The following is an 8,994-nucleotide window of genomic DNA, read 5'->3' as shown; positions in this document are numbered from 1 at the left end:
TCGGGGGGTTTGCCTGGCAGAAACTGATAAAATTATACACTTTTACCAAGTATTTTTAAACTGTATGTTTTTCCTATAATTTCTATATCCACACTTGTTCACAGAGTTATCAGAAATTTATATCAAAATTTTTGTAATGCTGTTTGTAATGCCGTTTTCAGAAAATCAGATTATATTGGGATAAACTCAGCATAATAATTATTAGCTGTTATTTGAAGGAAACAAGAACTCCATCAAAATTTTTAACTTGCTTTCTGAATCGACACAGTTTTGTATTTGTGTTTTTACGGGTTATGAAAGAATATATTCTTAAAATAACTCGAGTATCACAGCCTCTGTTCATTAACATCCCCCCTCCTTTTTTGTAGACCTAAATTATTTTTGTTTCCTCTTCCATGAAGCTTCTCTTTTTCTAATTTTGTATGACACTGACTCATGCTCTTGAAGAGATGTTAAGTATCTTTATTTCCTTCTTTAGAGGTCACAGAAAAATAGATTTTTTTGTGTCTGTTTGCCCTGTGTGGAGGGGGCAAAATAATCCTGTGTTAAAGTGAAATTTGTGTAGAGCAGGATTCAGTATGAAAACTGTAATATTTCACCCTGGCTTCCTATTAAAATAATATAAAAATAGTGTTTTGGTAATTTTGAAATAGAAAGCTGCCCTCTTGATAGTTCAGCTAAGTGATTCTTAGAATGTTGGGCTGTTTATAGATTTGAGTGAGGCTTGAGATTTTTCCCACAGCTTAGCTGCATTCTAGTTACCAGAAGTATTTTAAGAACCTTAAACTTGTGTCTTTTTCCAAGTGTCATGCCTTGAGCAGGCCTAACATCAGTTAAATGAAGTGAAAATTGCATTCTTGTCTTGATAGAGATGAAAATGGATTTCTGGTCATGAAATAGATGTAGTTGTCACTTTTTTAAAAAGGTGTCAGCAGTTTGCTTCAGCAAGTAAGGTGCCAATTCAGTATGACAGTAAACTTGTGATCTGAGCAATCAATAAAATGCTTCAATAACTTCTGCTTCATTACACTTATAATAAGAGGCTATAGATCTGTGGCACATAAAATGTTGATAAAGAGGATATGTAGGGACTCAGTGTGACATTTTGTTTTAGTAATACAGTAAGTGCAATGTTGCCATCTAGAGTTTGTGCATAGGTAATTATTCTGAGAGCAAAAGCCCCGGTGAAAAAACAAACATTGATGCTTCCAGGCCTTGTTTGTTTCCATCACTTTGTGGCATGTGTGTCTATCTGTATGAATTAGTTCATTTGCCTTGCCAAAAAAATTGTGTAGGGCAGGGAAAGGAAGAGAATTTCAATTATTTTTATGCTTTTTCATTAAATACTGTGTTAAGGACATGATTCTCCCCATTCCAAGCTAAGGTTTAAATGCATCTAAGGAATAATTATCACTTAAATAGATGAAGTTGTTGCCAGCTACTACCAAAAATCACTGCCATGGTTTGACACCTGTAAAAGGGGAAGAGGGAAGCTTTGTAATCCCAGGGAGTTGATATTGTGGTGTTGCACGTTCTGACCAAGGGTTCCTGCAGTTGATTTATGCATTATGAGACCATAAATGGCTCCTGCTGACTGTTCATAAACATTGCAGGGGAATTGTCTCTGAGCTATTTATCTTGGGAGAAAATTATTTTGATATGTTAAATAGAGGGGGTTCTACCCTTTTAATATGGGCGGCACCTGACTGATAGAAGCTACAAAGAGGCATATTGCATTTTGAATAAATTAAACTTTATTTAGATCTAGAGAGGCTTGTGTTTCACAGGGAAATGAATGGAAACCCTAAATTCTTCTGAAAAGTGTTTTTAAAAGATGTAGAACCAACAGTTCTGTCTAGCAGCATGGAGTATGGGCTTATCTAGTTCAGCAGTCTAAGTGTTTTATTTCAGTAAAAAGAAGTGGTTGAGGTTGTTGGAGACTGGTAATTGAAACCATCTTTGTATAGACAATTCTAAGATGAGGAGCTGCACAGATACAGAATGCTTGTTAAGAGAGTAACTAAATAAATATTTTCCTTTTTATAAGCAGCCAGAATGATGCTGCCTCTGGCTTTGCTTCAATTTGGTCTGTAATTTATAAACAATTTGTCTTCTGAGTATCAGAGCCTTATTTTAAGTTTGGTGACCACTCATGGGCCATTTCCTGATGAGGCATTCTGCTAACCCTGTCCTGTGCTTTGTCATCAGCATTTCATTGTTAATTCCTTCTGCACAGATCATAAATACAGGACAGTAAATGGTGGAAATCTGCCTGAAATTGTGCTGAGGAGTTAAATGAATACTCTGAGAATGTCATTTCTGGATTGTTTTTCACCATGAACTGGCATTGTTTTTTCTTTCTGCCTGTTTGAACATGAATGTTTGCTAGTGAAATATGATTCATGCTAAAAAATCACATATTGGTCAAAAGAGCATAGATGGGGGATGATATTCTTCTGCAAATTAGAAATTAAGGCACCTTTTGGGACTAATGAAGTTTTAATTATAGCAGGGGCCAACATCTTTGTCCACTTTATTTACCAATCAGGTTTGATTCAGCCTCATTGACCACAGACCTGTTCTCCTTTTGAATAAGTTGTGTCCTGAGGTGCCTTCTGCAAAATCAGGTGAATCCAAACAGGACATGGATTCTTTGGTGATGACAGGGAGGCAAAAGGAATTTGTTACTTTCCATTTTATTATCCATTTTGTCACTGGACTGCCACCAAACACCTGTGCAAGTAATGTGTCTCTGCACTGAAATATGGATTTCACTCTTTTTTTTTAGCATTTAGAATTCACACACTGGGAAGTCTTAACACTTAGTCCAGGCTAACAGTGTTTGATGGCATAAAAATAATTCTGATCAGCTGGAACCAAGTTCTAACAATGTGTCAGACAGAGACAGACCAACATTCCTGTATTTTATCAATCTGAGGTAGATATTGGCACACTGAGATTATTTCAGTTAATCCCAGCCTATTTAGCCTTCTTTGGGGATTGTGCAAGGTCAAACTGTGTCACATTTGAGAGTGAATAAATGTACCCTCAATCACTTCAGCTGGCAAAGTTGTTAAACAGAGGAAATGGAATGTGTGCCTGTGTCTAGGGGCACTAACACATTCTGCTGGTGTAAGTGGGTTTATAACAAATTTCTGAGCTTTCAATATCATTCTGTTATTCCCAACTAAGAATTATTGGTTAAGCAAAGAGGTTTTCACTTATATTGTTCATAAAAAAAATCTGTAAATAATCCACATAGCACTACACAGACTTGAATAAAGATTAGTTTCAGATATCTCCTCTTCAAGCTCAGTAAGAAAGCAGCTAAATATCCACCTATGTCAAGTGGGATTAGATTTGCAGAAGAGTCCTGGCTGCCACCAGTGTACAGCACTGACATTTTTTTCCTTTTTGAGAGTTAAATGAAATGCTGCAGGATTATAAGATGTACTCTTTGAGCTAGTTCTTCCACTAAGCCTATTAAAAAGTTGCTAAAATAAAAAAAAAAATAGAAGCTCAGAACTTTCTGACTATTCTGAAAATAAATTGTTGCATTTAGCAACTTTGAAAGTAATTAGGGAATTCTATTGCTAAAGTCAGTGGAAGTAGATTTGACAGATTTCCTCTAAATTACTCAACCACCTACAGGTACTACTGCCAAGATTCTTTTGAAAGGAGAATAAATTTTCTGGAGTTGCAGCAGCAGAGTGAAGGGGTGTTGTTTGATAGATTCCCTGAGCTGTTTCAACACCCACAGGTATTTATTTGTAAGGAAACAATCATGCAGAGCCTTCAGCTGGTCGGAGAGGGCACAGCATTCCATCTTCACCTGACATCCTATCTGTTCTCCCAGCAGCCACCCACTCCTCCCCAAACAAAGCTCACCAAGAGCCTTTGCTGTCAATGCTCGAGAATATCAATGTTTTTTAAAGGCATCCAAACAGGGTAGAAAAAGTCATTGTTCCTCAAAGGGATTGAGGTGGGAGAAGGAAAGCTGTCTTTAGGATTGATTGGTATTCCTCACATTCTTTCCTAATTAATCAATGTTATTCTTTAATTGTTAGACCCTCTCAAAGGTAATTATTTACTGGCTTAGAAGCTGAATGTAAGGGGGAAAAAAATAGCCAAAAAGATGAAAATCAAAGTTTTATTTGCTTTATTCTCTTTTTAGTTTGACTTGTTTCAGACTTGCAAAGACTGGTTTGTCTTGTTTTAAACAAGCAAGTCCTGAAATACTCAGCATGGGTTCTTCAAATTGCATACATTTTACCTAAAGGGGTTTAACAGGAGGACCTTAAGTTTGTAAAATTGAAACATTGTGATGTTGAGTATTTCTCCAAGAAGCTTTTTTCATGCTATGGCTTTATTTCCATATACTTTTAAAAATATTTATTCCAGTATTGCCTAAATGATCCAAAAAGACCAGGCCTGTTTATTGTGCATGCACTGGATTTATTACTTGTCACACAAATTTAGGATCCTTCACCTTATAGTGTAATGTTATTCAAATTATTATAAATTTTAAAATTTTACTATTTTTATTCTATTATATATTTTAAATTTTTTTCTAATATGATATATTTTAAAATTTGTCTATTTTTTCAAAGCCTTTTAACTTGTTTGTACTCTGTAAGAATCTGTGTCTGGTAAAACAGTACTCTTCTTATTTTTTAACAGTTTGCTGTGTTTATTATTTTCCTTGATTTATTACTTAAATTCAATATAAGCAACATAAATATTGCCATTTAAAAATTAAACTATTTCAGTTTTATTTTGAATATGTTAGGGATGTAAATCAAAACTGTCTTCTCGGTTTATGGTGCATTTAAGGACATTGAAACAAATTACTTCTAAACTTCCTTCTCTAGCAAACAACACTAAATCCATCCTTCTCTTTTCTCTTCTTCTTGCTGTATAATTTTTTTCACAACCCCTATGCTAAGGAATAGAGCAGACACTTTGCTTGGTACAGCTGCAAATAGTGAAGTGCTGCACTGCCAGACTGGTGTGCTGTGAAACAAGTGTCCAGAACATGAGAGATTTCTGCTGCCCCCTCCCAGTGGTGCTCATATCTGATTTATGAGCTGCATTCTTTTGTCCAGAGTGACAAAACCCTGTATCCTGTCACTATCTAGGTGTAGTCAACAATCTGTATTTCTTCATCAGCTTAATCTTCTCTGCAGATTCTCTTCTTTACACACACACACATACTGACTTAAAACAAATTTTTCTACCATTGTAGCAAAGAAAGCAGTTGTCAATATTATTCATTGTTATTTTTTCCCTGAACTATCTCAGCTGCTTCATCCAGCTGAGTCACCTCAGTTCCAATCTGTCAAATGTGTATCTTGTCTTCAAAAAACTATTTCTGATAATTTATTGGTAAGTGAGAAGCTTTCCCAGTTTGTATTCTGCAGTTGTTCAAAGGAAAAGTAAAATTCCTTTGGGCTAACTAACAGAATTTATGGGCATTATATATCCATAACTTTATAAATGAACTGCAAGCCTGAGTTGGCCTCTTAGTCCAAGTTGCAAACTTTATTCCAAAACTCTCCAGTGGTGCAGGAACAAGCTGTTGTTAGCCCAGCCTGGTGTGATCACCCAAGCACCTCAGAAGGGCTGAATTTCAGCTGGCTTTGCCCATTTGGAGACCCAAATGTTCACCTCTTCCCAGGCAGAATGGTTGGGTGTGTGTGTTTTCCCTGTTACATCTTCCCAGGATCACATTTAGCAGAGTCCAGGTACTGCCTGCCAGGAGGAAAGAGGAATTTTATAATTTACCAGGATTCTCTCAGTCCTCGTTTGTCCAGGAAGCCCAAAATAGGGATGTTCTGGAAGAAAGGATGTGGATGCATTGGGTAAAATAAAAACCATGTGAAATGGCATGTTCTGCCCTGCATCCCAGACTGGGCTGGTAGCAATAGTTTAACAAGGTGTCCTAAAATGTGTGTAGCTGCATGGTCTTGCAGTAAAACTTACCTGCAATCCATGGTCACTGCTGATCTTGGCTCCTTTAAAAATGTAGAAGGTAGAAATGGTGCATGAAAAAGGAAAAAGTGCTCCCCAGTTAGAAAAAAGAAAGAAGTATTTAATGAGCTGCTGCACCCATTCCTCAAGAACACATAGCAGGAAAAATACTCTTGAAGATCTGATAGAACTCTTTAAAAGGCACAAAACTTGGTCTGAGGACTAATTTTCCAGGTGAAAGGAGACAATTACCTCACTAAAGTCGTAAAGAATTTGTACAATTCTCAGAAATTTAACCATGTTTAAGCCCTCAGTAACATGGTTTTGCCCTGCCAAGAAAGAAAATAGCACAGACTTTTCTGGAAGAAAGTCTTGTGTAGATAACCAAGTGTCTGTTGAATGCTTTGTGGTTAATCACTTATCTCCCAAGGCCCAGAAAAGCCAAGTCCAAAGTCTGTAAAAAAGGAAACAGGTTGTCAGTGTTGATGTAGCTGAGATAACTGACAACAATCTTTATTGATAATTGAGCAAATGCCTTGGAGTATTCCAAATAACTGCAAGGACATTAAAGCTGGGGTAACTGTTCCACTTGTCTGCCAGAGGCCCTTGTGAAAAGTCCTGACTGAATTAAGGATTTGAAAAGGTAGAACAACCAGGAGCCATATTATACAACAATTATACTTACTAGATTAAACTTTTAAAATAAAATTGAGGTTTCTGCTCCCTGTTTTTCTACAATAAGGCTGTCTGGGAACTTCACTGCTCCAATGATTAGAAGCTTTTGTCTAATTTTCATTAAAAAAATTTTCATGTCTCTTTAATATCAATTCCTTCCTTTTTTAATAGAATTTGCCTGAAAATGCTCTGCCTCCTCTCCATATATTTTTAAAGAGCAGTCATATCTGTTTTTAGCCTTTTTATTTAATTTATAGACTAAACTAATTCTCTTGTGGGAGATGCTCGTCATTGTTTAACCACAGTAATATTCCTCAGTGCAGCTGTTTTTGTTCTTGCTAGAACATAAAAGGTCCACATTATTTCAAGCTATTTAATGGCTCGATAGGGTGCTTTGTAGTTTCATGGATATTTTTTAATCCTTTTTTATTTAGAATTTATATTCACTCTTTTCTATTCATACCATAGCCTCTCTGCCATGGAAATGTGTTAAAAATATTTCTTATTTTTATATCAAAATAGAAAATGAAGAATGTTTTATTACCTTCAGTATGTTAACTCTTTGAGTTTTACTCTCTAGGTCATACCATACTATTTTTCATTATTAACTTACAGTGCTACCTTACTATATTTATTCTGTATTTTCTAAAAAAATTCATTCCTTTCAATGCTCATGTTCCAGGCATAACTTTCCAGTGTGTTTGCTGCCTGAGTGATACAGGGTTTTATTCTTGTTAAGGCATCAGGGGATTTTTGTTAGTTTTTTTCCATTGGTATCATCCACTCTAGGATTTTTAGAGATCACACCCTCTTTTTTTTCTAGTCACACAGTAACTTCTGAACCTTGCCAATAAATATCTTCTACAATTTTATCTGTTCCTTGGATTGCTAAAATTGAAAGTGAAAATAATGAAAATCTCTTTTCTCATTGCCCTATTCTTAGTGGTCATTTTAGCTGCTAAAATGTGAGCAGGTAGTAAAGGATATGAATTTCTTGAATGAATGAGTCCTGAAAAACTGAAGATAATGTGGCTCTCCTTTGAAATTCTGGATAAGTATTTTTTAATACAGTAACTATTATCCATAAAGTTATGTTTATCTATTATCCATAAAGAAATGTCATAAATATATTGAGTGTGGAAGTACTTAGAAAAATCTGTTTGATAAAAGAGTCAAGCTTATATGTGTAAGTACTTCAAAAGGTCAAAATCAAATTTTATTTTATTGTTCTTCAGTCCTTATTTCTTGATTCTTTGTAAGCTTTGGAAAACATGTTCTCTCCTGAATTAGTTTACAAAAATTATCTTCTGGTTTTGAAGTAGTTTTAATTTGTGGCACATTTTATTCTATTTAACTTCCAAATATGGGTGTATCATTGTACAACAGGGTAGTGCAGTTACACTGAAGGGTATGACTGTGTTCTGTATTGCTGAAATTCCAGCTGATGGGAAATTAAGTGAAAGAGTGCAAATTGAAAAGTAATTCTTGTAGCTGCTTATTGGGGACAGTGTTGTTTCCATCAAGTTCTTCTCTCTCCATGGTGGTTGATGCCTTGTGCAGGCTGCCCTGGAGCAGGGGCTGGACAGAGCTACAGAATCAAGCAGGGATTGATTCAAAGCATCTCCTCCATGGATCCACCTTGGGCAGCACCAGAGCCCAGCCAGGGCTGCACCCAAGATGACCCAAAATGGCCCCAAAATGCAGGAGCGCTCCCGGGCTCTCTCCCTGGGATCAGTTCTGCTCCATTTGCACCTTGCAGTTCATTGTCCCATTCCAGCTTTAGCCCAGGCACTCCCACCCTGCTTGTTTTTCTCTCTGCAGCCCACGGGGTTTGTGCTCTGGGGCTGAGATTGGGATCATTTGTCCTTGGTGCCCAGCTGGAGCAGGAATTGTTTTGTCTCCCTGCTCTGTGCACAGAGCTCACCATCCCTGAATGTGAAGCCCAGACCCACTCACTAAAGCAGCACAGAATGTGAAAAATATAAAAGCTGAACCTGAGGCATCATGGTAGTTACTAATACCTGCTCTCCCAGACTTTGTCCCTTTTCTTTTTCACATGGAGATGGAAGAACTAAACAGTTTTCCCTCTTCATAAGGGATTTGTTAACATTGCTGATTTGTTAACACTGTAAAAAGTATTGATTATTGACTCCAGCTATGATCTTCCACTATCATTGAGGGAGTGTCTCAGGCCTAATGCTCTGCTTAAAAAGAAGTTTCCAACTCCCTTCTCTTGGCTGACTTTGGTGTGAGAAATTTTGTCGTGTGGTGCAGGTCTCCATCAGCTTTCTGCTGCTTGGTTTGTTTCCTTGGGCAGGTTTGTTCTCCCGGACTGCAGTGACCACCCCA

The sequence above is a fragment of the Zonotrichia leucophrys genome, chromosome 5 (genome assembly GCF_028769735.1).
Source record: "Zonotrichia leucophrys gambelii isolate GWCS_2022_RI chromosome 5, RI_Zleu_2.0, whole genome shotgun sequence".
Lineage (NCBI taxonomy): Eukaryota > Metazoa > Chordata > Aves > Passeriformes > Passerellidae > Zonotrichia > Zonotrichia leucophrys.
The sequence above is the reverse complement of the archived record's forward strand: the minus strand, read 5'-3'. Positions refer to the sequence as shown.